Genomic DNA, 9,831 nt, shown 5'->3' on the forward strand with positions numbered 1-9,831 from the left:
CAACAGCAGCCAGTAGCACTGAAGCAGCCACAATTTCCCCAAATTTTATTTCCTTGGGAGAAACCATTCCCAGATTTTGGACACATTCAAGTTAGACCTTGACTCAAAAATGTTGCCCTATGAGCATTTCACCCAGATAAAGGTATGACAATGAGAGTTTTAGTAGTGTATAGATAGATATCAAGCTGTCCATATGAATTTCCTGATCTTTAGCTACTTTGTAGACTTTCCTAACTACTTAAGGTTTTAAAATACAAAAGATACCTTCCTCAAAAGACTATATGAACTCTTCCAGTAATTCCTATATGTGTCAGAAGAAAAATCACAATATAAAACATTGTAGTAGATTGTTTCTGAGAATATATACCCATATGCAGGGGTGGGTTCTACTTATCTTTACTACTGGTTCGCATTGTGCCCGCGCGTGCATGCGCAGATAACTTCAGTGGGCGGAGCCTCCCACCGGTTTTACTACCAGTTCTTGCGAACCGGGGGCAACCCACCACTGCCCATATGTATCCATCCATTCAAATGAATTCTCCACTCTCAGATATATTTGTTCTTCTTTCTTCCTGCAAGATATTAGAACATCAGATTACTTATAATTCTCCCTCACTAAGACCAGTCTATGGAGTAAAATGTTTAACATATTTAGAGAGAGTTAGTGCTGTCCCAGTCTGGGTCTCTTTAGTACACTGGAATGTAAACAACTCAGCATTCCTACACCTTGATCCCATTTCTGTACAGTTCAGAGACAAGGGACAATGTCACCAGTTGGAAAGTAAAGCTGGATCATCTCCAGAGTTCATGCATTCATTAAAAAATAAAGACCTCTAATCTTGTTTAGCGTTATGTTCTCTCACAGTTGAAATCCTATTTATTATGCCTTCACCTTTGTATGAAAGGGCTGAAAGAGATTTTTTTTTCAAGCTATAATATTAAATGCTAGAAATAGTTAACTGTGGTGAAAGTTTAGAGTAGTGCTGTAAATGGCTCCTATTATGATTAAACTTTTTTTTTTTTTTTTTGCCCTTAACTAGGCTGGTGATTTAGAAATGTGACTTAATTTAGCTCTCCTATTCATTTATTTAGAAAGCTCCCAAACCATGCCTTCTTGGAAACATTCATGGAACCAGAAGCAACAGCAGAGTTATAAAGCTGTCGGTGCCATGTTGCCTGTGCTTCAGTCTTTGAGCTCAGATTTACTGTAAAATATGGAGCTGACTTCAGTGTTGAAATAAGATTTGCTCACTCATTTTTTTCTAATTTTCTTTCCCAATTTCTCCCATTTCAAAACACGAGAGTATCTCTCCCGCTTCAAAAAAGGAGAGTATTAATATAGAACAGGGGTCTCCAACCTTGGCACCTTAAAGCTTGGAGGACTTCAACTCCCAGAACTAGTTTTCTAAACAGCCAAGCATGTCATTTCCTTTCTAGTGTTCACCCCGAGTCAAAATCCAGGGGAAAATGTATCTTGTTTATCTTAGTTATAAACATTGGCAGGCACATTAGTCAAATTTTTTTTTTAAGTATTGCAGTATTTCTTTTTCTGTCCAAAATCCTATGGAACTTACAGTTTTAACATATGGATATAAACAGAAGTGCAAGCTGGGATCATGGAGCCATGAGCTTCAGTCAAATATTCACATTAGTTAACAAAAATTAAATAACTATTAAAAAAAAACCTAATATTAAAAGTAATATTTAAATTTATAGCAATTGAAATATAGTAAAAGAATTATACCTTAGTTTTTCTCAAAAGACAAAGAGAGTAGAGGATAAGTAAGCATTTCAAAAGAGTGTTCTCATAGGCTAGGAATAAGGCAAAATTCATCAGCTTCTTAATGATAACTGATGGGAATATGGCAGTTATTTTGCTTTTCCTGTGATGCTGGAGAGAAGTAACCTCAGCTGTCACACAAAACAGTTGTGTAAAAAATGGGAAGGGGTCATTAATTTGGAAAAAGTTGCCTTTTATTTGGGTGGAGGGGTCTAGTTTAAAAATGCCAAGAAAATTCAGGTCAGTCAGATTAAAAATTTCATTCCCAATCCATTGCTATTTCTTAGAAAGAAAACTAACTAGAGCTTATCCAGACTTGAAAGTGAAATGATAAATAATTTATATAAACTGTGGCTATGACAAGATTCCAACTAATGAACCCAAGCAAATCAGAACTCTGAAACTAAAATTCTCCTCAAAGCTCTACTTTATTGAGTACATCATATTGGCACTGCTTCAAAAGAATATCAATTCTAAATCTTTTCTGCAGTTTCAGTATAATTAAAAAAGGAAATAACCCCATTCCCAAATGTCATAGGTCACGTTGGCCAATTGGGTTAATTGGCGGGCCCTCCAGGCACTCTTTCCTGACATTATTCGTTGCCAGTAGAGCTGATCTTGGTTCTCACGAGAAAACTCTCTGTTGTGTCTAGTAAGGCATTCCAACCTCCTTCCTCCTTTTCCCCTCTGTGTGGCAACTGAGGAACATAAAAATGGCTGCTGACAAGTTCGGTTTGAAGTTGACATACTGCTTGTTATACTGCTTGTTGATCAAAAAAGCTATAAGACATCCTGAAACAAGAGCACATGTGAAACAATACAAATCATCAGCGTGTCAAAGGAATTTTTCCAGAGCGATTCAATGCACTGAATCTTTTCTGCAACACTCAGAACAAATAGTCCTCGACTTATGACTGCAATTGGGACCAGAAGTTCTATTGCTAAGCAAGGCAGCTATTAAGTAGTTATGCCCAATTTTATTATCTTTTGGGCCATGTTTGTTAAGCAAATCGTTGCAATTGTTAAGTGAACCATGCAGTCATTATGCAGCAAACCCAGCTTCTCCCATTAACTTTGCTCATCGGAAGCCATCTAGGAAAGTTGTTAAATAAATGGTTGGAAATAGAGGATTACCTGTAATGTATGGTTGGATTTGTTTCTTTTTCTTTAAAGCAGACTGAAAGGGATTGAAATCCATTAATTAGCCATGTGTTATGAAGGAATAATTTTGCTTCAACATAACCATCTAGAACATATATAAATTCACTGGATAATTCCAATATGTAGAAGTAAGAGAGAAAACAAACAGCAATCTGAAGTAATATTGCAAATTGGGACACCCATTTTCAAAAGGTATACATTTTTTAATCTTAAAGGTACACATAGATTAGAATAGAATAGAATAACAGAGTTAGACGGGACCTTGGAGGTCTTCTAGTCCAACCCGCTGCCCAGGCAGGAAACCCTACACCACTTCAGACAAATGGTTATCCAACATCTTCTTAAAAATTTCCAATGTTGGGGCATTCACAACTTCTGCAGGCAAGTTGTTCCACTTATTAATTGTTCTAACTGTCAGGAAATTTCTCATTATTTCTAAATTGCTTCTCTCCTTGGTTAGTTTCCATCCACTGCTTCTTGTTCTACCCTCAGGTGCTTTGAAGAATAGTTTGACTCCCTCTTCTTTGTGGTAACCCCTGAGATATTGGAACACTGCTATCATGTCTCCCCTAGTCCTTCTCTCCATTAAACTAGACATACCCAGTTCCTGCAACTGTTCTTCATATGTTTTAGCCTCCAGTCCCCTAATCATCTTTGTTGCTCTTCTCTGCACTTTTTCTAGAGTCTCAACATCTTTGATTGTAAGAATATTTATTTATTTATTTATTTATTTATTTATTTATTTATTTATTTATTTATTTATTTATTTAATCAAATTTCTATACCGCCCTACTCCCGAAGGACTCAGGGCGGTGAACAGCCAAGATAAAATACAGATAATACAAATATTAAAAATCCCTTAAAATTATTAAATATTTTGGCCGATAACACAGATTAAAACACCCAATTTATAAAATCATGAATTAAAAAATTTAAAAAATTTAAAAGAGGGGAGTTAGGCCAGGCCAGCTTGCTGAAATAGAAAAGTTTTGAGAGCACGGCGAAACGTGTGCAGGTCCGGGATCTTCCTTATCTCTGGGGAGAGCTCGTTCCAGATGGTAGGTGCCCCCACAGAGAAGGCTCTCCCCCTGGGGGCCGCCAGTCGACACTGTTTGGCCGATGGCACCCTGAGGAGCCCCTCTCTATGGGAGCGTACTGGTCGGTGAGAGGCTAGTGCAGCTCACGCAGGAGGGGGGTCACATGGGAGCGCCACGTCGCTCCCATAACCACCCGCGCGGCCGCATTCTGGACCAGCTGGAGCCTAGACCTCCAGCCTAGGTCAATATAAATGACCTAGATCTTATGAAATCGTCCATGTTATTTCTTAGGCCCCATTTTTATTTTTCTAAGATCAGGAACAGTATATTTTTGCACGAGACTCTTTGAGCAGTTGATTTATGACAAGACAATGTAATATGGTTTTATGAAACTATTTCTCATGAATGTCCTAATATTTTATTCTTTAATAAGAAGTAAAATAATAAGAAGTAAAATTATGGTAGAGTTATTTTTTTTATTTTTTGCTTACACAAGACATTTTAATTCTAACAACAAACTGAACTGTTTTTACTGTAACATCAGATTTATTTTTAAATTCTGCAAAAGAATTCAGTTTTTATACCATTTATTATAAAGAAAATCTTTTTGCCTCCTTTTCCCTCAAGAAACCTTATTAGGAACTATCTGGCTGGCTGGCAAACTGGTTTGCTTATATTGGACGACAGTTGTTTACTTTTGCTACACACATTAAGAAGGTTATTTTTGCTGTTTATATAAAGTGTGTAGTTAGACAATTTTTTTTCTTCAGATTGCCAGAGGACTAATATTGAGGATAAATGAAATTGCTTAAAACATCTTCACTGAATACTCCTCTCAAAAAGAAGGTAAAGCTTTCAGGGATTAATTTACTTTAAGAGAACCATTAAGCTTAAGGCCAGTGTTTCTCAACCTTGAAAATTTGAAGATGTATGGACTTCAATTCCCAGAATTCACTAACCAGGATGCTCAAGGCATTTAGGGTGTCAATGCTCAAAAATTAAGTAATTATTCCCAAGAATGAAATCAATCAATCAGTCTATCTATCTATCTATCTATCTATCTATCTATCTATCTATCTATCTATCATCTATTGTTTTATTTATATCACACCTTCAAAGTGTCCATATGTAATGCTCTCTGCTCTTTTTTCTCCACAACAATTCTGTTAGGCAGGGAGGATGGGTTCAAGAGAATAGCAAGTTCTTTCAATTTTAAAAAATGCCATTTTAAAAATGTCTGAAAAAATTGAATTCTTTTTTTACTGCTCTTTTTTTGCTTTTTCAAGAGAAGCGACGTTTTCTTTATAAATATTTGTGCAAATATTCTTTGCATCCTGATGAATTTATTTATTTGTACAATTTAAGCTACTGATGCTTTTTCTGAGGACAGTTGAGCTTTGGCAGCCAACATTTAGGATACAGGAATTAAACTAATAAAAGCTGATAATAATTAGTGGAATATTTTCCAGATAAGGTGAAATATTCTACTTCTTGATCCTTTGATATTGCTGCAATTGTTTCTCATTTGTTCATATCTCATTTGGATTTGTATAGCTATATAATATCCATTGCTGGCTTGCTGGGCCTGTTGCAACTTCACCAGAGTCCCTTTAGCCAGGCCTTTTCAGGATGACCCAGGCCTTATGGCTGCCATAGCAGTCCTGTGGCACAAGGCCAGCCCATACTTCACCCAGTCCTAAGAACCCCTTACCATCTCTCACAGCATGGGCGTGCAGTTGGACTTTGAGAGGTTGAGAACTGCTTGAGGAAAGCTATTGGAATGACTAGAAAGGATAAAATCAGGAATGAGATTACAAGGGAAAGAATTGGAATAGAGCTAATATTAAACTACAAAAAAGACAGGAAATAAAATGGTTTGCCCATCTGGAGAGAATGTCTGGGGATTCCATACCATATAAGACATACATAAAAAGAGGAGAATGTTAAAGAGAATGAGGAAGACCCAGAATGTTAAAGAGAATGAGGAAGACCCAGAAGACCCACACTGCAGTGTGTCAAATAACAATGGTTGAGGCTGCAAGAAGTGCAGATGAGGTAGATGAGGAGGAGGAGGAAGGGGAGGGGGAGGGGGAGGAGGAGGAGGAGGAATGTTCCTTTCACCTGTTAGGCCAATCCTCCCATTAAAATAAGTTTGCATAAGATCCATTTTCTTGTCAATATGATGCTGATTTGAATTAGTTTGTTATGTAAAATGATTACATAATTGCAAAAAGAAACATTTCACTTTCACCTATTTTTTATCAATAATGAGTTAAAATCAGTTTAAAGAATCTTATTTCAAATCCAAAAAGCGTATCAGTTTTTAGATGGAAGCAAGGAGTTTATGAATGAAAACTAAAGAAATCTCAAAACTCTTTCAGAGGGAGCACAGTGTTGTGTCTTTGGTCATCATATATCTAACAACTCTAAAAAGAGACATATAAAAAGGTACAAAAAGCCATAGATAAGAGAGATGGACAGAATACTGGGACTTAAAGTTGGCTATTGATTTGATAGCATCTGTATGACAGAATATTTTTATTAAAAATGATAGGCTTGGTGACTAACCTGATATAAATTGTGCCACGCTGCAAAAACGCTTGTGAAATAGTATTTTTGAAAATGATCTACAAACTTCAGAGAAACAAAAAACAGCATAGCAATGTTACTAATCAGGATTTTTAGATATGAATAAGATTATAATATTCCAGTGCTTCATTGGTTGCATGATACCTGGACTAGTTCTGTGGAAAATCTTATTGCATTGGGCTTTTAATATACAGTAGTAGGGCAAAAACCATTAAAAGTTAGGTATTTCTGTGCTGGCAGATATAAACATAATTTCTTTTGGTTATCCACAAAGATTTGTCTTTAGGCATTGAAAAATGTAATTAATGAAACTACGTGGAGTGCTGCAAAATGGGAGATCTTTTACTTATATTATTCTATTTATGGACTATACCCTTTGGAGGTTTTATGCTTATATTTTCTCATGTTAATACTACTCAGAACCTAGATTATTACAACTATTTTTATATATTTTCTATTGTATGCTGCTTATTGGCATTTTTATTTCACAATTATTATATACAGTGATTTACCTTCTTAGTTTTATGAATCTACATAGGGGCACATTGTTATTTATTTATAAGATGTATTATCTTCCTTAATCCCAAAGGACTCTAGCTTCTATATTTTTAATTCATTTGTAGAATACACACATAACTCTTCTTGAAGTATAATCATCTGTTGGCTGGCATATTTATTTGTGAATTGTCCAGTTGTCTCTTTTTTCCAAGTTTAGAGTGATGTATGAGAAGCCTTGTAGTAATGTTGGCTGAGTCTCAATAAAATCTAAAAAGTTATGGGTAATTTAATATTTTGACTGCTTGACAATTCTGAAAAAGTTATATTATCTAACAGGAATTGGCCTTCTGCTGTAATGCAAATCATAACTAAGCTCCAAAAATGCTTAAATATTATTCCAGCAGCTTGGTAATGCAGCTGCAGTTTATAAGATACAAATCAGTTATTAGTTATGTCCTATCATTAACCCTAGCTTCCATGGTCAATATATAATCATTAGCTGCCTTATTACTACCCTGTAGCTCAATGCATATTTTGCAAAATGTCCCAAGCCTGGTCTTGGATGACATTATTTAAACAAATCATGACCAAGAAATAGAATACATGACCCTGTAGAAAGACACAGCCAAAGAATATAAATATATTTATATATGGAAAATCAAAACCAAAATATATTAAATCAAAACCAAAATATATTAAAAAGGCTTGGTTTATTCCTCACACTAAACTAAAACATTATTTTGGTTTTGATTTTCCATGTTCTGTGAACCCGGCCAATTGCCCTTTATTCAATAAACCATAATTAAACTATCCATGATTTAGTGCAATGTGTAAGTTAGATCTGATTTCATATAAAACACTTTGTTACAATATTTCAAATATGAAATACCCTGAAATACAGTAGTCTTGAAGTCAAAGACTTGTGAACATTCATTTACTTATTAAATCACATAAACATATGCACACAAAATATAGAGACACAAGCATTTAATTAAATCCACAATTCATTCTAGATGAGTGAGTGAGGATAATATTTTCATATGGTATTTCTTTAGCTCCTAGATCAGATATAGCTATGTCAAAGTAGGTTTATCATCTCCAATGCAAACATATTAATTTTTACAAAAAAATATTTGTGTACTCAGATGGTTTTGGAATAGGAAACTAAACTTTCTCTGTGAAAAAGGAAAGACAATAGTTTCTCTTTCTGTGTTTAATACTGCTTTCTGACCAAAAGGATTTGGACTTACTATAGAACAGTAATAGAACTGCTTGTTCAGAAGCCCAACACTTCCAAAATAAATGAAAATAAAACAAGAAACAGATGGCTTTTAACAAATAATGAACAAAGACTTTATAGTTTAAAACACAGGTTTTATTTAGTGAAACTGACCATTCTGTTTCCCAGGTTGCTTTATTTATTAGTTGCATTTTAAAATAAGAGTTGGTTCTTTCAAATGGTATGTTGAAATAGAGTGTGTGAGCTACACTTGAAAGCACTTCTCACCTAAGAGAACCTTGAATCACTTCAAGAAAGTTACTCTTCATATTTTTATATTTAAAAGCCACTTCCCAACTTTTAAACAATGTGTAGTCATGGTGACATACTCCTGAACTTTGGGTTGAGATGTATGGAGGTCCTTGTTGATGAGTTTTTGTCTATATTTTTGTATAGATCCATCTTGTTTTGTTTTTATGGTCAATTATAGTGTAAATCACACAGAGTTTAGAGTCAGATGGTACTTATACTGAATTAATTTTGAAATTATTGAGCCGAGGCTAAGTCCTAAGAATCATTATGAATAGGCAGCTCCTTTATCTAGGAATTTGTAGAGTGTCCTATAATTGGATGGGATTGTTCTGTCCTTGAAGAGATACATTGAATTCATGGTAGTTCCTTTGAAGGCAAAACTGTTGTAGCACAAATAGTCTCCATATCCAAAAGTCCCTCTGCTCAGCTCCAGCTGACTCAGCAGCTATAACTACACTTCCATTATGGCCATTTCTAGATAAGGATGACCAAGTAATCTATGTACCGGCAAATCAAGATTGAGTTAATGTAACACACTATCTAGAAATTGCTCTGGAAATTGAAAGTTCTGCAAAGAGGTGACAGAGGTATCAGAATTATTTCACTATTGGTCTGAAGGGGCTGCAAAGGCTCCAGCCATCAAGTGTGGATGGAGTTGTTTATCAGCTCTTTGGCTAATTAGTACTGTAGCATGTATTTGCATGGTAATTGAGCCTTATATCTTTTTAGGGAATATATGGTTTAAGTGTAAAGATTGTATTGAATTATTCTTTTTCGTGGCTGTCTATGAGGATGACCTGCCTTAAAGGTGTAAAATTGCTCAGTTGTTCATATAACTCAGGATTTGAAACATTATCTCATTCATGGAGTAGTATCAGGACATCATGTCACTGCCTTGCCAGAGTAGAATTATCTCACAAATCTGAAGATCAAGAGATGACCCTCAGAGTTCCCCTTCTTTGTAACTTGCATTGGATGTGGATAAGATGGTCGGCCTTCTTGGGAATTGATCCACTTTACAGAAATCTTTCCAGCCCCAGAGGTATATCTCTTCCCAACTCTGGGATGTCTACAAATTTTTTTTACAAATACTTGCCTAACTACAAGAGGTAGTGTATGTAGTGAAACAAATTCTGCAATATCTATAGGAAAAAAATAGCCAAAAAAGTCTGTTTTAAGAAGCATGTATGAAGAACAGCAATTCTGAAAATGTCTTGAAAAAACAAATAACAAAT

This window comes from Pituophis catenifer, unplaced genomic scaffold, assembly GCF_029215685.1.
Source record: "Pituophis catenifer annectens isolate HBS135680 unplaced genomic scaffold, rPitCat1.0.hap2 SCAF_3, whole genome shotgun sequence".
Lineage (NCBI taxonomy): Eukaryota > Metazoa > Chordata > Lepidosauria > Squamata > Colubridae > Pituophis > Pituophis catenifer.